Here is an 11,138-nt window from a genome sequence, read left to right as displayed (position 1 = left end):
CCAAGTGAATAATTAGGTTGACCAGCATCAGGCTAGCGAGAAACATGACCAGTGAGTTTGAATTTGTCCTTCTTACCTCAAACACTGTCTGTTCCCTCATAAAATCCTGACTGCAGAGATGTCAGCCCACTGCTTAGCTTGTAGCTTGATTTAATTGTGGAATCAATGCATGCATGCATCATCCAGTCCAAATGTAACCCAGCAGGACCCTATGGGGCCTTCTTGGAGCAGACCACCCCCCACCCACCATGTCCTCCACCCGCCTCTTGTCTGTAGAAAAACTTTAGCTTCCTAAGCCTTCCCCGAGTTCCAAAGAATAAATTTAATCCGAAAAGTGAGAAAATGCAGTAACAAAGGAAAACAGTCAAACAAGATAAAATAATAATAGTTTAGCCATTAAACAAAGTCAAGGACCTTTAGCTCCTCCTCAAGGGCTAGAGATGATATTCTGAGTTGCATCCTCTGAGGCGTTTGGCAGAGGTTGAAACCCCCACCAGGTGGGAGAAGTTGACTGTCTGCTGCCTGAAAGCATGTAGACCCCAGATCGGTTGGAACCAGAAGGTTGATGATGCTGACTCTTGATTCCCTCACCACCAACCAGTCAGAAGAAAGTCCACGAGCTGATCACACACCCCACAACCCCCCTCCTCACTCTGTCTTCAGAAAACTTTCCCTGAAACCCTTCGGGGAGTTTGGGCCTTTTAAGCTCTAGCTGCCTGGACTCCTTGTTTGGCGCCTGCAATAAGTGCTGCACTTTCCTTCACCACGCATGACCTCATGTCAGTAGACTGGCTTTAGGCTGCACAGCCTAGCAGACCCAAGTTTGGTTTGGTAACACAGCCACCTTAGTTTACAGGTGAGGAAACTGAGGTCCAGGAGTGGGAAGTCTCATCCAGAGTTACAGAGAACTTTTCACAGGAGTTGGATCCAGGGAAAACACACAGGCACCCCAGTGTTCACTGTAGCACTATTTACAGTAGCCAGGACATGGAAGCAACCTAAACGTCCATTGACAGAGGAATGGATAAAGATGTGGTACATATATACAATGGAATACTACTTGGCCATAAAAAAATAATGAAATAATGCCATTTGTAGCAACATGGATGGACCTAGAGATTGTCATACTGAGCAAAGCAAGTCAGACAGAGAAGGACAAGTATCATATGATATCATTTATATCCAAAAAAAAATGGTACAAATGAACTTAGTTACAAAACAGAAATAGAGTTTCAGATGTAGACAACAATCCTATGGGTACCAGGTCGGGGGGAACAGGAGGGAGGGATAAATTGGGAGATTGAGATTGACATATACACACTACTGTATATAAAAGAGATAACCAATAAGGACCTACAGTATAGCACAGGGAACAATACTCAGTATCTTGTAATAACCTATAATGGAAGAGAATGTAAAAAAAGAATATATGTATTTATATATATGTATAACTGAATCACTTTACTGTACACCAGAAACTAATACAACATTGTAAATCAACTCTACTCCAAAAAAAACTAATAAGTAAAGACAAAAGAATTTCTTTAAAAAAAGAGTTGGATCCAGGGAAGTGTCTGGCAAAGGAGATCAGAGCCCAAGACTGGGGTCCTCCGCCACATAAGGTCCGAAAACCAGGGAGGCTCTTTGGACCGACAGAGCCCACACTGCAGGGGACAGGGGACAGGTGTGGCTGAACCTCTGTAATCCAAGAGAGCACAGGGTTGGCCCTGACACCCCCCAGATACCTGATGGTGGGAACCCAACCCATCAGGCTCCCTTCCTGGCTAGCCTCTCACCTGTACCTGCCCTGGCAGGCCCTCCCTGCTTGGGGCAGCTGACTGTACACCAAATCCAGCCCTTGTGGGCGACCATGAGCCACAGGGGTTCTAGGGCACCCTCTGCAGGTCAGGGCGTGCAACGGGGTGCAGAACCCTCAGAGGCTCAGGCAGTGGCTGGACCCACCATGAGTCTCCTGGTCCAGCTCCACCCACCTCCCCTCTCCCAAAGCTGGAGCCTAGAACACAGCTCTCCCTTCCCCAGCAATTACTTGTTTCGAAGTTTAAACAACCATGATTTCCCTTTTATGTCCTTGCATTTGTTTTCCAAGAAGATTACCCATTCATAGAGTATTAATGGTCTATTAATATGGAAAGACTGGGGAGAGAGCTGGGTTGTGAAAGAACACACATTTTTATTCAAATAAATTACACGGATGTTCGATTAAAATGCTCCACTTAGAATGGACACTTAGAGCACTCTCTGGGCGCCTACTGCCAATTCCCCCCCTTCATTATGGCCGTGCCGAACAAAAGGTCTATTCAGAACACAGGCTCTTTGCGAGCCCAGGATGGCCCCGAATCCCGGCATCCTCATTGCTTGTTCGCCTGTTACATCTCGACCCTCGAATGCACTTCTGCAGAAGTAAATCAGACTCGTGGGCTGGTGCAGCAAGAGGAGGAAGTAGTCCTGCCCCAGGTCCTGCTTCTCCAAACTCTCCCCCGCAGCTGGATCCTTGCCACCCATCAGCTGTCTGAGTCCCTTGCCCGTCGCACCGACGGCACTGACAGAAGGTTGATGAGCCCCAAAGCTTCCCTCCGAGCGGGACTCAGCCCCACATCTCTGTCTGACTGCTCAGGAGAAGCAGTTTCTTCCGATGGCCCTGTCTCGGCTCGTGTCATGACAGCTGCTGCAGCTGGTGTGACCCGAAGGGCTCCTTCGTCTGTCCCCAAACAGATCAAGTCCGAACAGAACCGGGACTGAATCCGGCAGCAGAGATGAAATACTTCCGGAGCCTCCTTTGGAATTCTTCTTGTCTGTGTGGCTCAGACAACAACGCCACCTCCTGGGTCCCAGTAAAACTGGGGTGGGGCGAGGGGGGAGGATGGCCTGTGGGCTCCTGGGCACAGAAGGCTTTTTGTTGTCCCCTGTTTCTTGTAGGCAAGACTGCAGCCTCCATGACCTTCCCTGAGTTCCAAAGGGCAGATGTGGACAGTTGCTCATCAAGGGAGGAACAGCTAAGAAACCACCTGAGGCGAGATTAGCGGGACCAGAGAAACTCCTCAAGATTAGGAGACTGACCACCTGAGACCCTGCACACACCCTCATCTTGTCAGCAACCCCACCCTTGAACTAGTGCTAGAAAACTCCTCATCACATCCTCCCAGGTTGGACTTCGCTGGTGGCTCAGTAGTTAAGAATCCGCCTGCCAATGCAGGGGACACGGGTTCGATCCCTGGTCCGGGAAGATCCCACATGCTACGGAGCAACTAAGCCCATGCACCACAGCTACCGAGCCTGCGCGCTAGAGCCCGTGAGCCACAACTACTGAAGCCCACATGCTGCAACTACCGAAGCCCGCGCGCCTAGAGCCCGTGCTCCGCAACAAGAGAAGCCACCGAAACGAGAAGCCCGTGCGCCGCAACGAAGACCCAACGCAGCCAAAAATTAAAAATTAAAAAAAAAAATCCTCCCAGGTTGGGACACATAGCTCTTCAAGGCAGGAGCCCGCTGTGTCCCCCTTTGCCTGGCAAAGCAGTAAAGCTATTCTTTTCACTCCACCCAAAACTCTCTCTCCGAGATTCGATTCGGCACCGGTGTAGAGAGACTGAGCTCTCCGCGTCACCAGCACTGGCTTGCTTTCTGGTGGCGGCTCCAAGACTCAGGGCTGTATGATGGGGCATCACTGCCTGGAGGGAAGAGGCAGCACCAGGACCCCAAACGCCAAGTTTCCATGAGCTTCTGCCCCTCGTCGGCTGCATGCCTGGTCCTCTGTGCCTCAGTGTTCTCGTCTGTAAAGTGGACACAAGGAAGACCCGGCCATGCTCTCCTCATAAGGAGCTGTGAGCATTGAATAAAATAGCAAAGTAAAATAGTGTTGGTATCATTATTATTACAGAAAAGACGGTATCGGGGCCAGGTTCTGTGGGGGCTGCTTTAGAGCCCTTACTGCTAATTTAGACCAGAACAAAAGGCATTATTTCCATCTGACGGGAGGGGAACCGAGTGTTGGGTATCACGTGACTGGCCCGAGACAACTAACGCTGGTAGAAACGGCCGTGCCGAATTTCCCACACTCCGCACCATACTGACCCCTCCACTGGGAAATGTTCTCGGTTCTCTGGGGTTTGGGGGCCCTTCTCATTCCCCTCTGTGCCCCCCAAACCTGCCAGGACAAGTCTGTATTGGGTTTGCTGGAACTCTGGCTTGGCCGGTGTCAGATTCGTTCACACCTGAAGCCAAAACACCATCAGACAACCTCCGAGGAAGTGAATCTGCCCGGCACTGGGCCAGCCAGGAGCCGCTGCTGGAGATGGGGCAGCGGCCAGGTCCATCAGGACCCCTGGGCCCCGGGACGCAGCCTGGGGGTCCCTCCAGAGCAGCGAGAAGCAACTGAAGATCTGCATTTCTGCAGACTCTTTCCAAGATTCTCTCCTTGAGAGCTGCAGCCACACTGCACTTAGGAGACCCCACCCCCATTCCAGAGCACCGCCCCCCCGTCAGACCCGGCACCTTCCCACTGACTCCTGCGTCGTGGAAGTCAGGAAGCCCTGGTGCCATGGAGGCCTGGGCTCGAGCCTGCCTCCTCTTGTGACGGGCAGGTGGCAGTTCACAGGATTTCCCCGGGGGCGGCATCCTGAGACTAAGCTCCACTTGGGGCTGTCGAGGAGCTGACAACTTGGCGCGTTGATGTAAAGCCGTCACCGTGGTCCAGCAGAGGATGCCTGTGTCCAGCCCCAGAACACAGGGTTTCCCACTGAAGGGTCATCAAGGATGCAACCTGCTGAGCCCCAGCCGCAGGCAGCCGCAGGCAAGGCAGGGAGCTTAGTCTGGGAACAGAAAGTCCCCTAGGGCTTGGGTGGGCTCCTCGTGTCTCCCCCAAGGAGGTCAGTCTCAGAGAACCCGAAGGCTGGCCCAGGGCACACATCCTGAGTGTCTTCAGTTGTGGGCAGGAGGTGGAGCTGAGCACGTCACAGGAGGACAGCTGGCTGGTGACCTCTCCAGGACCACCAGCTGGTAAGTGGCAGAGTCAGGACTTGAACTCAAGCTGCCTGGCCACAAGGGCGGGGCAGTGAACACTGTGCTATGCTGCCCCTGTACAAGATGATGCCTATAAATGCTCCACATGGCATGTGGCCGCTACTCAGCCAATGATGCTACCCTCCCCTCAGCCTTCTATGCATCCCTCAATGCCCTGCTCAAATAGCCCCTCCTCCAGAAAGACTGCTGGGATCCCAAGAGGTTGCTCCCGTTCCCCGTGTTGGGGTTCATGCTCACAACTGAAGTTCAGCTAGGTACCAGCGTCACATAGGACCTCAAGGCCCAAGTCCTGGTCACAGTGTTCCTGGGCCTCCCAGCCTTGGGGTCAGGAGACCATTGTCCCACACCTGCCCCAGCCTGGAGGTGGTGATGAGTCCTTCTACCTTCAGTCTCCCTACATAAAATGGAGAGTTTGGACTACATGACTTTATGTGACCCCTCCCAGGTCACCTAGGGACTAGGGTCATCTGCCAGAGGACCTCCGAGCTTCCCCCCAGGTGACCCCCCCGCCAGGTGATCTCCCCCCAGGTGACCTCCCCCCAGGTGACCTCCCCCCAGGTGACCCCCCCAGGTGACCCCCCGCCAGGTGACCTCCCCCCAGGTGACCCCCCCAGGTAACCTCCTCCCAGGTGACCCCCCCAGGTAACCTCCTCCCAGGTGACCTCCCCCCAGGTGATCTCCCCCCAGGTGACCTCCCCCCAGGTGACCTCCCCCTCAGGTGACCTCTCCCCAGGTGACCTCCCCCCAGGTGACCTCCCCCCAGGTGACCCCCCGCCAGGTGACCTCCCCCCCAGGTAACCTCCTCCCAGGTAACCCCCCCCAGGTATCCTCCCCCCAAGTAACTCTCCCCCAGGTATCCTCCTCCCAGGTGACCTCCCTAGAACCCCCCAGGTCACCTAGGTGCAGAGTCCCCTGCAGGGAGAGCCTGTGAGGCCTCTGGGCTGCAGCCCTACTCTGGCTGAACATACAAAGCCCCCTCAGCCAGGGTCCTGCCCTCACTGACAGCTTCCAGCTTTCCCGTCCTCAAACGTTTTGTGCACATCCATTTCACATTCCGAATCCGAGCATCCCAGTGCCTGCACTCCTGGGGGGCGCATCTGTCGTGTTATTCTTGCTGCCTCTCGCCCACGGCATTTGCTTTCCTGGGGTGCTGGTGAAATGGTCACAGTGAGGTAGTTCATACGCTCGTGGTCGCAGCGTCTGGGGGTCCGCAAGGCTTCCAGTCGGGTCACCGTCCTCCACAGGGGAGTCATTTTCTTTCTCTGGGAGCCTGGCATTGCTGCTGACCTAGGACCTAGGTATCCCAGGTTGTCTGAGGAAGGATGAGGCTCAGCCCCCTGCCTTGCTGGGGACTCAGGAGTGGAGGCATGGGCCCCTGGGGACCCGTTTCCCACAGGCTCAGGGTCCCACTCACCCTCCATCAGCACTCATGAGTCTTTTTTCTCCCACTTTTCTGCTTGGTGGTGTCTCCCATCTTCCTGATATGCACCAAAAACTATGTCTACAGTGGAGTCCTGCTTCTAGTTGATGTAGAAAATGAAGACCATTACTCTACAGAAACAGCAAGAAAATACCACACAAACTACAGAATCATACTTGATAAGCCTTCAAAGAGCTACAAACGCAAAAAAAAACCTCGAAATGAAGCAAATTTCAGAGAAAGACAAGGCCTTCATAAGTGAGCAAACAGTAATGGCTGCCATTATATCTGGGGTAGTTACTAAGGCCGGGGCCCCACTCCTCTGCCTGCCATAGGCCAAGACACTTGAGGCTCACGGAGAAACCAGCCAACCCCTTTCAGCACCATGGGCTTATGTGACTGGAATGTTTTTCTTTTCCTTTTTTTTTAAAATTTTTATTGAATTACAATGTTGTCTTGGTTTCAGGTGTACAGAAAAGTGATTCAGTTATACATATATATTATACATATATAATTACATATACATATAAAATATATCCATATATGCACACATATACATATTACACATTTATAAGTGTAATATATTATATATGTGTAATATGTGTACATATATGATACATATATGTGTACATACATATATAATATATTTTATATATATGTTCTTTTTTAGATGACAGACTGGAATTTGAAAGAGACCCAAAGGTAAAAATAATCTCTATCACCTGATAATGCGAAGTTAGAGGCAGATGGAGGTGAGGTTGGAAAGCAGAGCAAGATCTTGAGTTTCATGGTGTTTAGATTCCAGGCCCTGCTGGGGGTGAGATGGTGTCTGATTTTATTCTCAAAAGAGTTGAAACCATGGTTGAACTAGAACTAATCAAAGCTGTAACTAGGACTTCCCTGGTGGCGCAGTGGTTAAGAGTCCGCCTGCCGATGCAGGGGACACGGGTTCATGCCCCGGTCCAGGAGGGTCCCACATGCCACAGAGCGGCTGGGCCTGTGAGCCATGGCCACTGGGCCTGCACCTCCGGAGCCTATGCTCCGCAACGGGAGAGGCCACCTGGAACCCCCCAGGTCACCTAGGTGCAGAGTCCCCTGCAGGGAGAGCCTGTGAGGCCTCTGGGCCGCAGACTCTATGAGTGAGAGGCCCATGTACCGCAAAAAAAAAAAAAAAAAAAAAAAGAATGCACCTACCAATGCCAGGGACATGGGTTTGATCCCTGGTCTGGGAAGATCCCACGTGCCGTGGAGCAACGTAGCCCGTGTGCCACAACTACTACTGAGACTGCACTCTAGAGCCCACCAGCCACAACTGCTGAAGCCCGAGCACCCTAGAGCCTATGCACCACAACTACTGAGCCCATGCACTGCAACTACTGAAGACCACACATTCTAGGGCCCATGTGCCGCAACTAATGAGCCCACGTGCTGCAACTACTGAAGCCCACGCACCTAGAGCCCGTGCTCCACAATGAGAAGTCACCATAATGAGAAGCCCAAGCACTGCAACAAAGAGTAGCCCCCGCTCGCCACAACTAGAGGAAGCCTGCACACAGCAACAAAGACCCAATGCAGCCAAAATAAAAAACCTGTAGCTAATTCCCAATGAGCTCAGTTCCTGATAAGACCACAGAGATCACTCCTTTCATGGAGGATGCAAGAGGAATTGGAGTTTGGGGCTGAGGGCAAAAAGAGATCCACATGGTCTCCTGGTACTTGCAGAAGGAGAGGGCCTGACCCCATCCTCAACGCATTTGAAACCAGAGAGGAACAAAAAGATATGAGAGGTGAGAGAGAGAGCCCCAGGTCAGTTGGACTCTTGGTTGAAAATGTGCCCAATAATCAAGAGAAAAAGCAGTTAGTAGAGGTAAATGCCCAGATGACCCAGATGTTGGAATTAGCACATGACAACTTTAAATTTTTACTGTAAGTCTGTTATATAATTTAGAGGAAAATATGAATTCAGAATGAATGAACAGAGATTATTGACTGTTTAAAGCAATGATATCATCATGCTATGGGGTTTATAACATGTAGAAATAAAATATATGACAATCATAGCACAAGATGAAGGGGAGTTAAAGGGACTTACACTGCTGTAATGTCCTTAAAATTGTGCTTGAAGTGGTATAATATTAATGCAACGTAGGTTGTGATCATTTAAGGATTTATGTTGTATTACCCAGAACAGTCACTTTAAAGGAAAGAGGTACTAAAAGGTCAAGACAGGACATACAATAGAATATTTTAAAATGCTCAGTGAGTCCAAGAGAAAGCAGTAAAGAATCAGAGAACTGATGGCACACATAGAAAACAAACAGCAAGAAAGTAGATGTAAACTCAACTTTATCAGTAACTTAATTAAATGTAAATGGAATAGACACTCCAATTAGAAAGCAGCATTGTCAGATGGTATAAAATTAGAATCAAGTAAAGTTACAGAACAATAAAATCATGTAAAAAGTTTGAACAAAATATTAGCAAACCAAAACCTGTGTGTGTGCATGTGTCATAAACAAGTGGGACTTATTCAAGGTGCAAGGTTGGTTTAACATTTAAAACTCCATGTAATTCACCAACTCAACAGAATAAAGGAGAAAAAAATATTATCATCTCAATAGATGCAGAGAAAGCATTTGAGAAGATTCAACACTTATTCCTGATTGAAAAGAAAACTCTCAGCAAAATGTAACAGAACAAACTTCCCCAATCTAATAAAAAGGCAAGATGTCCTACTTCACTGCTTCTACTTGACATCATTGGGAAGGTCCTGGCTGGTGTAGGAAAGTAAGAAAAAGAAATGAAAGGCAAAAAAAATTGAACAGGATGAAGCAAAATTGTCCGTATGAGCCAACATGACTGTGTATATGGAAAGCCTAAGGAATCTATGACAAAACTACTAAAAGTAACAAGCAAATTTAGCAAAAATGTAAAGTCAATATACAAAAACGAATTTTATTTCTATATATTAGTAATGAACAATTGGAAAATGAAAAATTTAAATACCATTTATAATAGTATCAAACATATCAAATGCCTAAGAATTCATCTAATAAAAGATATGGAAGATCTCTACACTATAAGCTATAAAACATGTTGAGGGGAATTAATGTTTTCAAAACCTGAATAGGTTTGCCAGACTCGTCGATTAGAAAATGCAATTTTGTTAGGATAGCAGTTCTCCCTAAACTGGTCTATAGAGTCCATCCAATCCCAATAAAATCTCAGCAGGTCTTTTTACAGACATTGAAAAGGTAATTCTAAAATGAATCCAGAAATGTAAAAAGCCTAGAATATCCAATAAAATCTTTGAAAAAAACCCAATAAAGTTGGAGGACACTCTCTTTACCATAAAGCTACAATAATTAAGATTGTGTGATATTAGTGCAAAACAGACAAATAGATCAATGGAATGGAAGAGAGTCCAGAAACAGATCCACACATATATAGTCAACTGAGGCACCAGGGCAATTCAGCAGACCAAGGAGAGTCTTTTCAACACACAGTCGTGGAACTAGCTGACAATATGGAAAAAATAAACTTTGATCTCTCCCTCACCCCATACACGTACATTCATTCAAGATGCATCATTGACCAAAAGGTGGAAGGTAGAAATATGAATCTTCTAGAAGAAAGCATGAGAAAACATCCTCACTCTTTTGGAGTAGGCAAATATTTTTTAGAGAGGACACAGGAAGTAATCATAAAGAAATATATAAATTTAATGTCATCAAAATTTTAAACTTATGCTCATCAAAGACACTATTAAGTGAAAAACAATCCACGGATCAGGAAAAATATACATGATACACATTTCTGACAAAGAACTCATAAGTATCATATGTAAAGAGCTGCCATAAATCAATAACAAAAAAGCAATCCAATTAAAAAGGGACAAACAACGTGAATGGGCAATTCACAAAAAGAAATGGACTCATGGTCGATAAGTACAGGCAAAGTGCTCAAACTCATTGCCTTAAATCCACAATAAGATATAGTTTCTAACTCACTGGAAGGGTTAGGAAAGAAAGACTGACAGTAAGGCGCATTGGTGAGGATGTAGAGCCACTGGGACACTCATACACCTCCGGGTGGGAACGTAAAATGGTTAAACCATTTTGGAAAGCTGTTTGACTGTGTATACTGAAATTAAGCATACTTTTACCACATGACCCCACAATTCCACTCCTAGGAATATACCTAAGAGAATGTATATGGCCACCAAAAAAGAAATCATGATAATAGCTAGAAACTGGAAACATCGACAGGGAGCTGTTTGACCGTGTATACTGAAATTAAGCATACTTTTACCACATGACCCCACAATTCCACTCCTAGGAATATACCTAAGAGAATGTATATGGCCACCAAAAAAGAAATCATGATAATAGCTAGAAACTGGAAACATCGACAGGGGAGTGAACCACCTGCCCTCCGTCCACACAGAGGGACTTACTCGGCAGTGAAAGGGGACAGCCCATGGCACCTGCAGCAGTGTGGGAGCAGCCCACAGACATTAGGGTGAGTGAAAGAGCCGGACACACCAGAACACAGACTGCGTGATTCCTTCCACGGGCGGCTCAGGGGCCTGAGAAACTGGCCGCGTGAAACAACTGGGCTGACTGGTCTATTGCATCACCCGCTCCTAGGGGTCTCCAGACAGGACGTGAACTCCCCAGCG

General features: G+C 48.3%; 1 long non-coding RNA gene across 1 annotated transcript; it reads right to left on the bottom strand.

The window, feature by feature from the left end:
* Positions 1-302: 302 nt before the first annotated feature.
* LOC125960493 (uncharacterized) lies at positions 303-10,711 on the bottom strand. The gene is made up of 2 exons (XR_007470210.1): positions 6,037-10,711; positions 303-5,091 (listed from the first exon to the last, which is right to left on the bottom strand). It is a non-coding gene; the product is annotated as an uncharacterized LOC125960493 (long non-coding RNA).
* Positions 10,712-11,138: the final 427 nt, after the last annotated feature.

The sequence above is a fragment of the Orcinus orca genome, chromosome 11 (assembly GCF_937001465.1).
Source record: "Orcinus orca chromosome 11, mOrcOrc1.1, whole genome shotgun sequence".
NCBI lineage: Eukaryota > Metazoa > Chordata > Mammalia > Artiodactyla > Delphinidae > Orcinus > Orcinus orca.
Note: the sequence above shows the minus strand (reverse complement) of the source record. Positions and strands in the feature narration are given on the sequence as shown.